General features: G+C 32.9%; 1 long non-coding RNA gene across 1 annotated transcript; it reads left to right on the forward strand.

Moving 5' to 3' along the window:
- Window positions 1-6,722: 6,722 nt before the first annotated feature.
- LOC144959004 (uncharacterized) lies at window positions 6,723-10,813 on the forward strand. Its single transcript, XR_013642544.1, has 2 exons — window positions 6,723-6,807; window positions 10,234-10,813. It is a non-coding gene; the product is annotated as an uncharacterized LOC144959004 (long non-coding RNA).
- The last annotated feature ends 858 nt before the right edge of the window (window positions 10,814-11,671 follow it).

Genomic DNA, 11,671 nt, shown 5'->3' on the forward strand with positions numbered 1-11,671 from the left:
ATTTATAAACCGATGCTGTTATCATTAAATTAAACAAAAGAATGCACTTTATTCGAAAACTCTCAGAATTGACATAGACAAAAGTTTATTCACCCATATTTATAGATCTGTTTTGGAAACCGTTATTATTATTTTTTTTTGTATACTGCACGGTTTGAAAATTTCAGCATTTGTGACATCAAGTAAATAGAAAGGATACTTAATAAGGCCAGACGTTATACTCAGTCAATTTCAAATGCGGAAGAACTGTTCAAGAGATTTCCTCTCAGTTAACTTAAAGTTATGAAAGTCTTCCCCACGAAGAACGGTCGTATTTTATCAATAAGTAATTCAAACTAGCGGTCATAGGGACACAATATTTCACATAATAAAATTTATAGGGGTGATCTTCAGATCAGGCTAGTAGGGGCCACCTCAAAAAATCTATAAAATTCAAACCAAACTAAAAGCAGGGACATAATATGGCAAGATTTTCTTTTTCAGAGAGGGATTGTGAAATATGGGTCAAGAAAAAATATTACTTATGATGAAAATAATAATAATATCAATAATAATAATAATAATATTAATAATAATAATAGTTATAATAATGATAATAATAATAATAATAATAATAATAATAATGTTAATAACAATAATAATAATAATAATAATAATAATAATAATAATAATAATAATAATAATAATAATAAAAATAATAATAATAATAATAATAATAATAATAATAATAATAATAATGATGATGATGATGATGATGATGATAATAATAATAATAATAATAATAATAATAATAATAATAAGAAGAAGAAGAAGAAGAAGAAGAAGAAGAAGAAGAAGAAGAAAGAAGAAGAAGAAGAAGAAGAAGAAAAGAAGAAAGAAGAAGAAGAAGAAGAAGAAGAAGAAGAAGAAGAAGAAGAAGAAGAAGAAGAAGAAGAAGAAGAAGAAGAAGAAGAAGAAAGAAGAAGAAGAAGAGAAGAAGAAGAAGAAGAAGAAGAAGAGAAGAAGAAGAAGAAGAAGAGAAGAAGAAAGAAGAAGAAGAAGAAGAGAAGAGAAGAAGAAAGAAGAAGAAGAAGAAGAAGAAGAAGAAGAAGAAGAAGAAGAAGAAGAAAGAAGAAGAAGAGAGAAGAAGAAGAAGAAGAAGAAGAAGAAGAAGAAGAAGAAGAAGAAGAAGAAGAAGAAGAAGAAGAGAAGAAGAAGAAGAAGAAGAAGAAGAAGAGAAGAAGAGAAGAGAAGAGAAGAAGAGAAGAAGAAGAAGAAGAAGAAGAGAAGAGAAGAGAAGAAGAAGAAAGAGAAAGAAAGAAGAAGAAGAAGAAGAAGAAGAAGAAGAAGAGAAGAAGAAGAAGAAGAAGAAGAAGAAGGAAGAAGAAGAAGAAGAAGAAGAAGAAGAAGAGAAGAAGAGAAGAAGAAGGAGAAGAAGAAGAAGAAGAAGGAAGAGAGAAGAAGAAGAAGAAGAGAAGAAGGAGAAGAAGAAGAAGAAGAAGAAGGAGAAGGAGAAGAAGAAGAAGGAAGAAAGAAGAAGGAAGAAGAAGAAGAAGAAGAAGAAGAAGAAGAAGAAGAAGAAGAAGAAGAAGAAGAAGAAGAAGAAGAAGAATTATTATAATGGTTTGCGGAATTGAAGTTCGTTTGGTGGTTGACATAGCTGTTTAATGTGTTCACTTGCTCTTGAAATGGAGACTTGTCAGCCGATGCAAAGGTTTCCATTATGGGTTTGGCTCTACGATGTCACACAGATCATCTCCATTGAATGTCTATTGGAGAGTTGTTGTTTTTTCCTTGTCCTCATGTACCTTGTCATATACAATAAAAGGTTTATTCTGTGACGAGAAACGGATTTAGAAAAATAATAAGGTAGATTATCAGTGTTGTAGTCAAATTGTATTATGATGGCAAATACCATGACTCTATGATGAGGCCTAATACTGTTTATCACTTTCTACTTCTCAACAGTGGCAATAATAGAATAATTACAGGAAGACAGGAAGATCAAATTGAGTACCAGCCTTCATATTGCTTTTGTCTTTTATAGTCATTGTCGGTATTATAGGGGACATAACTCAAACAAATATAAAAACAAGGTTTAATAAGGGTTATCTTTTATATTACCAAAGAAAATTACAGTAATTCGTGATCACTCGTTTTCTCCAAGACAATGGCATCTGCAAATCGAAGCTGAATTAGAGCTCTGCTCCCTAATGATACTGTGCTCTGGTGGTTTTCGAGTGATTCCTGCTCTTTTCTTTCAAAATATGGACTGAACACGGTATTATTAACTCTGTCTGACATTAAATGTAGCGCTGAATGGGTCTCTTAGCTCATTATTGATTAATACAGCACTTCTTGCATTTTCATAGAGTAATTAATTTGTTTTATGATTTTAAATAAAAATCAATAACAACTGATGAAAAGTCAATTTGAACCTTACGTAGTTTGCAGTAAAATTGTTGAAAAGTCGATTTTGTTGACAAATCATCTGTTTTAATGATAAATTCAATTTTAATCCCTTAACTATTAATTGTCCCAATAGTTTTTCTTCACTAATGAGTCTCCGTGAAATTCAAATTTGAGGAGCTCTACCCCGTTTATTCGGAATCAGAATCAAGTGGTAAAATTTCAGTTTGATAACGTCTCAGCACATAGAGGCCGAATAATATCAGCTTTCCTAAATGATTCAAATGTAAATGTGATGAACACGCGGCCAACTGTGTCACCTGAGATGAATCCCTTTGAACATAATCAAGATTCTATGAAGTGAATGCTAAAAAAAAAAACAACCATAAATCCAAGAATGTTGTGCAAAATTCTAGAGTCTTTTCGACAGACTGATTACTGTTTGGACTGGCATAGCAGCAGAAACATTCGATCAGTTAACATCACCAACGAGGCAAAGAGTTATGGCATTGATCAATTCTAACAGTGGACATAGATACTTAAGTTGCGTCGTGTGTGCTAATTTCAGTCTACTGCTCGATTTTATAAAATGGATTATTAAATGACCGGATTTGATTATCTGAGACTTTTCAACAGTCTGCAAAAAATCAATAAATTTTACACAAAAAGAATACTAGTTTTGTCTTGTTTCTACGTTATTGTTTGTGTTTAAACTAGTATCGGAATATAGCGAGAGAAATATTTCTATTTTTGTTTTATCTTTTAAAAGACTATATGGCACTATATCAACTGAAGGGATAATAATCGCACTTTCCAAGCGTGTATTGGGTAGCAGTAACATTTAATGTAAGACCAGACATGGTGCTAGTTAGGCGATATTATAATTTTTACCCAACAACGTTTTTAACAGTTATGTAAAAAAAACCCAAAAAACTTGAACTTTCATATAGAACAATATCCACTAAAAGTTCTCAAAGTTCTTTTCAAGATAAAGACCTGTAAAAGGGACCATTGACCAAAAGCAACACGTAACACCTAGAAAGAGACATGACACCTTATGTTAGGCAATATTACCAATTTTTAATCTACAGAGACAACACTGTTGACGGCCAAGTAATATATTTATACCTGTCCTGAGTAAGCTGAGAGAATGTGAGTAAAGAGCCTTTTCCAAGGACTCAACTATACGTCATGCGTGGCTGAAACCCAGGACTTTCCGATCCGAAAGCGAATGCCATACCGCTGGATGGACCACTTAGCCGCATAAGTGGACATTTAACACATGAATATGGTGAGAGAATAAGAGTTAAGGCATCTTCCTTTTTCTGTGTGTCGCTTATCGTGGGACTCGAACTCTGACCTACCACAAGACCACATTGCCACATAAACACACAACGATTTGTGTTTCCAGCATTGTCTACTGATAACACTGGTCTGCTCACAGCCAAAGCTCGATACACTCTACGGGGCCTTTCTTTTTTTAATATATAACAGTACCCCGGTCGTCACGCTGTAATGATATGCAGATGTCGGTGCAGATATGTCGGTGACAATCAAAAGTATTCCTTCCCCATCTTTCCCAAAACCGTTTCCCCATCGGGCGGGGAAGTAATGTCACTTTTACGTCATCAAAGAAATGTCTTAACTGATCGTCTCACTTGTAAGACGACCGTTCTCCCGACTGTGCTGTCTTTAAAGTAATGGATACGGTTAAGATGCTGTTATTTACTACGAAGATAATATTTCCCACACAAAAACGGTCAACTGAGGGCTATCCTGGGAATGGCACTCAAATCCATCCTGAGGTCATGTCTGGTCCATTTCCACCTACTTCTTTTTTTACAGTTTCAGATACGGGTTCAATTTTGTGCATTTAGCCAATTCGTAGAAATTACTTCATTGTTTAAAATACCCTCAGAATCCTTCTTAGACATTAGTTTTGGAATGCATTCAATTTGTTGGAAATGACTGTACAAGTAACTTGGTCCCAGTTTTGAAATTTGCTGACGACACTGCCCTTCAAGGGTTAATATTTAAAGATGATGAAAGATCTGCGATCGACAGATTTGTTGGTTGTTGTGAAAATAACTTCCTGAAATTAAATGTAGGAAAAGCCAAAGAAATGATTTTTGATTTTAGGAAGAACACAAATTCCATCACTCCGCTCTAAATTAAAAATCAAGCTGTTGAGCAAGTTTCGGTTTACAAATATTTGGGTGTTTTAATTCACAATAAATTGCAGTGGCATTTACAAACCGATGCTGTTATCTATAAATTGAACAAAAGAATGTATTTTAATCGGAAACTTTCAGAATTTGACATAGATAAAACGTTATGCACCCTTCTTTATAGATTTGTTTTGGAGACCGTTATTATTTTTTGTATTGCAGCATGGTGTGGAAATGACAGTATTTGTGACATTAAAAAAATTGATCGGAAAATTGAGAAAGTACATACCAAATTTCCAATGTGGAAGAACTGTTCAAGAGATTTTTTCTAAGTAAAATGGAGAAAGTTATGAAGGATGGCGATCACCCCCTTCGAAAATATTAATATTAAGTTCTCCATGAGGAGCCGTCGCCTTATATCTATAAAAACAAAGACAACACGTCACCGTAATTCATTTTTCCACATGGCGTTCGAATTTATAACGTCCAACTGTGATTTAAATTAAATATTAATTATCATTTTAAATATACACTCACAAGTTCGGACCAAAGGCCAAAGGTATGGCCTATCTCAATTTATTAAATTAATATACACTGTATAAGGTATTGCTATTGGTTCTAAGTTGTATATTTTTACATGTTTGTACATTTGCACACACACACACACACACACACACAAACACACATATATATATATATATATATATATATGTATATTATATATATATATATATATATATATATATATATATATATATATATATGTATACATTGTCGCCATAGATTCTCAACTTTGTGTTTATAAATTGTTATTCATGCCACGTCTGAAAACGAATTTCATTTTTTTTTTGATGAATAAAGTATATATTATTATTATTATTATTATTATTATTATTATTATTATTATTATTATTATTATTATTATTATTATTATTATTATATTTATTATTATTATTATTATTATTATTATTATTATTATTATTATTATTATTATTATTATTATTATTATTATATATTATTATTATTATTATTATTATTATTATTATTATTAATTATTATTATTATTATTATTATTATTATTATTATTATTATTATTATTATTATATTATTATTATTATTATTATTATTATTATTATATTATTATTATTATTTATTATTATATTATTATTATTATTATTATTATTATTATTATTATTATTATTATTATTATTATTATTATTATTATATTATTATTATTATTATTATTATTATTATTATTATTATTATTTATTATTATTATTATATTATTATTATTATTATTATTATTATTTTATTATCATAATTTATTCTTATTCTTTTTATTTATTATTATACCTCCTACTTATTCTTAATCATATATATTTTCAATCTCTTTCTCCTCTCTCTCTCTCTCTCTCTCTCTCTCTCTCTCTCTCTCTCTCTCTCCTCTCTCTCTTATCTCTCTCTCTCCCTATCCTCTCTCTCTCTCTTTCTTCCATTGCCTACCACTCACTTAGCACACGACACACATGTACACATTTTTGCCTACATTATTATGACAATCCAATATATATATATATATATATATATATATATATATATGTGTGTGTGTGTGTGTGTGTGTGTGTGTGTATTCTGTGTTTACTTGATAAAGGCCAAGGGCCGAAATGTCTTTTGATTTGTGTTGTTCATTCATGAGTCAGATTTACTCCATTTATCTTTATCTCCAGAGATAATTTCACTCATTACTGTACTGTCCAACACTCTAACATCTACACAAGTCGGTGCAAGGCAAACCGGAACTTAAATACTTGCATCGGGTGCCAATACATTCTCTCTTACATGAACACTTGACAATTCTGAAAATAAGCTCCACAGTGGTTCATGTCGATCGTCGCATTTGTTGCAGGGTTCTCTTCTATAAAAGATATAATGTTAACAAAAGCTCGACTTATTTCAAGAATTGTGACATCATCATTATATAAGAAGGTTGGACTTACATCTTATCTCTGCCAGGCACTATCTTGATTTACTTAAATGACCAGATGGGTCACGACTATTATGAAACACTATTTTGTAATACATGCAGATTAATTGATAAGATTTTGACATGCCAAGTCACGTTTAAGCACTGCTGGTTGTTATAAAAGAGGGGGCAAATTAGAGAGAAGAGAAGAAGGGGAAGAGGAACATCGGACGACCAGTCAGTTGTGTTGACTCTAGCCATGGCATTCAGGGACAATCCGAATTTAAGGTAACTTACAATTGCCGAGCTAATTAACAATGAGAACTGAGGAACTATGAAATCAAATTTAAAGTCTAAAGAATTAAGATAAAGAAGATGAAGTTCATTGGAATAACGTTAGGATGATGGCCATAAAATATTAAAATGTAGAACGTTTGATTAAATATTTAAGAAAGTAAATAAACATACAAGATTTCAAGAATCTGATCTTGTTGAGTGAATTTTTTTAGAAAAATTCCAACACAACTAAGTAATAAAACTATACGATCACAATAAACAAAACTAATATATGTAGATTAACAGTCTAATAATTATCATCAGCAGTGACATCTTTTAAAGCTTGTTTTTTATGTATCGTGCGTGACAAATCTTCTGGCAATGTGCCTCCTGGGCGATTAAATCTCCTTCGAAATAAATGACAACATTTCAGAATCTTTGATTGATAACGCTATTTCACGAATATTTTCGTTCATGTCTGTTGTCATCACTCCCAATTCCATGTTTTTACAAAGAAAAGCACGTTTGTTTATTACAGCCAATCTCTAATTTTAAATGATGTGTCATTATTCTCATGGGTGCAGAAACAAATTTCATTCGGTGATTCCTCCCATTCAAATGACGAAGTTTGGAATTCTTGTAGGGCCTTTCTTGTAGATTTCTTTAATTATATCGCATAATTTTGTTGGCATTAAATTTTACGCAACAATACTTATGCCGGCCACTTAGCATCATTTTGTTTTAAGCTTTCAATAATCTCATTTCTTTCTGATGAATTAAAAAAACCCATATACATCCAACTTGTTTTCATCACAAATCAAAGAATTGAATTGTGTTAAATTTTCAAAAAGAGTTTCATAGCCTTGCCCTTTGTCATATCTCCTCGACTTAGAGGGACATTCTAAACGGTCTGGGTTATCTTGTTGGCATATCAAACACTTGTGCCAGTCTCTGGGAGCAGTTATTTTTGCTATTGTATGTGTATATAAAATCATGCAAACGAATTCCTTTATTAGGCATATGCAATATCCTTTCATATATATATATATATATATATATATATATATATATATATATATATATATATATATATCCCTCTCTCTCCTCTATCTCTATCTATCTATCTATCTATCTATCTATCTATCTATCTATCCCCCCCCCCTCTCTCTTCTCTCTTCTCTCTCTCTCTCTCTCTCTCTCTCTCTCTCTCTCTCTCTCTTTCTTTCTTTCTCTCGTTCTTTCTGTTAAAGGCTCATCATCAGCAGGCAAAATATGTGCAATCCCTTACATAATGACACAGCAGTACAAATAGAACATTCTCCCATTGTCCTCATGAAGATATTAACGTACGGGAATAACTTGCCACAATACAGCATCATGGTGGTTGATGATGATGATAATGATGACGGTTATAGGCATTTATTGAGCTGTGTTCTGCAAGTGTGTTTTGCGTACCCCTCTGTTCGTCTGCCCGTCTGCCCATCCGTTTTAGAGCAATTGATTATACTTATTAAATCAGATGCAGAACAATCTCATATTATACGAGTATAATATTGCTCGCTAGACGTCCTTTTAAGCAAGTGAAATTGAATAATAGTTACGATTAAATAATTTATATGCTTCGTGAATCAAAAGTAAAGGGAAAGGAAAACATCCGCATCGACGCTAAAAATAGTCACCAATGGGAATCCGAAGGATGACGTGAAACAACCTTGGGTCGGCTTGGCTCGAATGTTTACACAATAAAAATGAAATAAATTTTTGTCGTCCATTTCCAAATTTTCAAATCATAAAAAAAACTTTGTATCTCAACTAATACTGATCTCTCAGAGTGGTTTTATATCATAAATTATAGGATTTTTCATATTCTACAACATATGTAATTTTCATGCTTTCAATCCTGATTTGCAAAATTCAATGGTTTTTTTTTTTTTGGGCCTTATTCCCCCTACTATGAGTAGAATTGACTAAAAAGATGTGCAAACACTTTAAATCCCCTGTGGATTGCGTCAATAGCTTGACAGAATACTCCGCCTCATTATGATGATGATGATGATGATGGTGATAATGATGATGATAATGATGATGATGATGATGACGACGACGACGACGATGATGATGATGATGATGATGATGATGATGATGATGATGATGATGATGATGATGATGGTTTTACTTATTATATCATACACAGAAAAGGTCATAATATAGATTTGTGTGTGGTAGAAGTCCATCAATATTAGCAAAAGAAAACAATTTGACTAAAGTACATTGTAAACAACTAGTTAACCAAAAGTTATTTCAAGGAAAATGACGTTTAACGCTAAAATTAGTCACTAATCGTTTTGAATTTTTTTACACAAACCAAAGATCGAAATTTTAGTTTAATTTAATTAACTTGCATCTCAGCTGCTACTGATCTCAGAGAGTGGTTCTAAAACATAAATGTTTGGCTTTTTCATGTTCTATAATATATACACTTTTCATTCTTTTTACCCTTTTTTGCACTATTCAATGGTTTTATGGACCCAATTCCCCTAACTGTAGCGTTGATATCGTTTTAAAAAGCAACAACAGTAAAAGTTCATAACATCATCCTTATCTTCGACATGGTTATTCAGGAAACATTTATGCGGTTGAAATCCGAATATAGACAATTACCTAAGCAAAAAGGAGTCGCCAATCTTAATAATAGTTCGTGGTGTAGTGAATACCCAGATCAATAGGAGAAATAGATGAATGTTGTTAGGATTATATATCTAAACTTTCACCTGATTCTCAATTCTCCTGGAGTAATCAAAACAAATTAAAATACAAGACTCCAATGTTGCTGATATGTTTTTCATGTTAATCCTTTTTTTTTCAAAATATGCATGTATTCGTGAATATTTTAATCAACGTCTTCCTAATTTTCTTCTTCCCTGCAAGGTGTAGAGTACGTCTTGTGTTCTATTGACAACAAACAAACAAACAAACATCAAGTTGTATTTAGCGCAATGTCTACTAACCGTGCTCAATGCGTATTACAAGGGGTCCCTAACCAAATGCAACTTTTAACACACAGGACGAAACATGACGCCCGTGAGGTGATATATATTACATTTTTTCCCGACAGAGACAACGATGTCTTCACGGCCAGGGACTCTTTTTACACATGTGCACGATAAGATAATGTGAGTCTTATCTAATGATTTGACTATACTCCGCTCAAAGCGTGAATTGAACCCATGATACTCCGATCGAAAGACAAGTGTCCAACCACAGGACCACATAGCCTAACAAGTCAATAATTGTAAAATCTCACATCTGCTTCGTGGTTTTTTTCCAAAGTAATGTACATATGAATATAACAATTATCTACTTTAGAATGTCAGTGTAACCAAATTTTGCACAACACCCATTCAATTCTGTTTTTTTTTCTTTTCAACCCACCCGAAGTTAATTTCAGCGTCACATTTCACAACATTGGACAAGAGAACAATTTGTCACGATGGAAATTCAACATGGTATTATTCGTACCTTACACTGAGAGCAGCCATCTGATAAATGAGTTGACCAAGCAATTATCTCCCCTGTGGAGAATGACACTTCACTCCCATGTGCCAGAAAACCTTAATCCACCTGTTTCGCCACACTCATCCGGGCACCGAGCAATGGACATTGTTTAAGTGGTAAACATTGGGATACACGCCAAACACAGCTCCACACACTAGCGTCAAAACAAAGACGCCTGTGGATTGAGCATGCGTTCGCATGAACCTTATGAAACCCAAACATTGAGACGAATCATTCTCCTCCAAATTATATACCTTCCCAGTAACAGGCTTTTCCAGCTATTCTATTAGTGGTGTACGATTCAAAATGTGGGGTGAGTGAAAACTCTGATTTGTTTTCTGATTTACAGACTACGTGTGAACATTATCTGCCTACTCTTCATATAGTCAATGATTGTACTATTCCATTATGAATTTGATATGCATTGTAGCATTATGACTTGAATATACGTAATTTGATCATACTCTACAATCTTGTTATTTTATCAAAACAAACACAGTCTTGTAATGTTGTATCCTGTATGTACCTTAATGAATCCTCGCGCTGGCATATTTTATTAATGTATCTATACTTATAACGTTCACGCAGCAGACTATTTTACTATGATATTATTTGGCTTGTTTAGCCGTTTGTACCATTTGAACAATTTGTTTTCTAGGTCTGACTTTAGACAAGCCTTGAACTTGAAGCAAACCATTGATCTTTAAATTGAGCTTTTATATAGTGCAACATTTTGTAAACTTGTTCAAAGGGCTTTACAAGGGGTCCCTTACCAACGTCAACACGTAACATGTAGAACGAAACATGACTCCGGTTGGGCGATATTACAATTTTTCCGACATAGGCAACGTTGTTAACTTCCAGGTACTCATTTTACACCAGAGTAAAGTGAGATAATATGAGTAAATAGCCTTTTCCAAGGACTCGCTATGGGCCGAGCAAGGCTCGAAACCGAGTATCATACCACGAGACAAAATAGACGAACATGGATGGTGGGCCGCTCTTCGCAAACATTATCCTCATCATAAGCTGAAGTCTGTATGTACTGCTGTCTGAGGGATCACAATTCCCGCAGACAGGCCAAATATGTTTAAAAGGGGAATCTGATGCTTTGGACATTATATTCATCATATCAAACCAGATTTCAATCTTGTCTTAAGCTGGCATGTGAAGAGGAATTCCAGCCTGACATCATTGCATCAGACCGGTACACAACATTCAATACCGGAGACACTGTTAGAGCGGCTAAGAACCACGGCTCCCACCTGATAAGCTATTCGCAAAGATAAGCAAATTAATGTGGCGATGTTTAAGTGCTCAA

The sequence above is a fragment of the Berghia stephanieae genome, chromosome 13 (genome assembly GCF_034508935.2).
Source record: "Berghia stephanieae isolate SIO BIC M18660-M18661 chromosome 13, UCSD_Bste_1.3, whole genome shotgun sequence".
NCBI lineage: Eukaryota > Metazoa > Mollusca > Gastropoda > Nudibranchia > Aeolidiidae > Berghia > Berghia stephanieae.